This window comes from Penaeus monodon, chromosome 20, assembly GCF_015228065.2.
Source record: "Penaeus monodon isolate SGIC_2016 chromosome 20, NSTDA_Pmon_1, whole genome shotgun sequence".
Taxonomy (NCBI): Eukaryota; Metazoa; Arthropoda; class Malacostraca; order Decapoda; family Penaeidae; genus Penaeus; species Penaeus monodon.
The window spans coordinates 43,812,067-43,812,266 of NC_051405.1; positions in this window are offsets into that span (position 1 = coordinate 43,812,067).

A 200-nucleotide genomic window follows, 5' to 3' on the forward strand; every position below is an offset into this window, starting at 1 on the left:
AGATTTTGAATACATGTAGTTCTTGTTTTGTGGGATTTTTGTGTCTCCTTTTCTCGTCTCCGTGTTCTTTTTATTGTCTTCTTTCGTTTTCTTGTGTTTCAACTTTTTTTTTTTGGTCGTTCGGTGTTTTTATTTCTTAAGCTGAGAGAGTCTTCATCTTTTTTTTTTACTACATCTATTTATATTCAGAACATAACAGG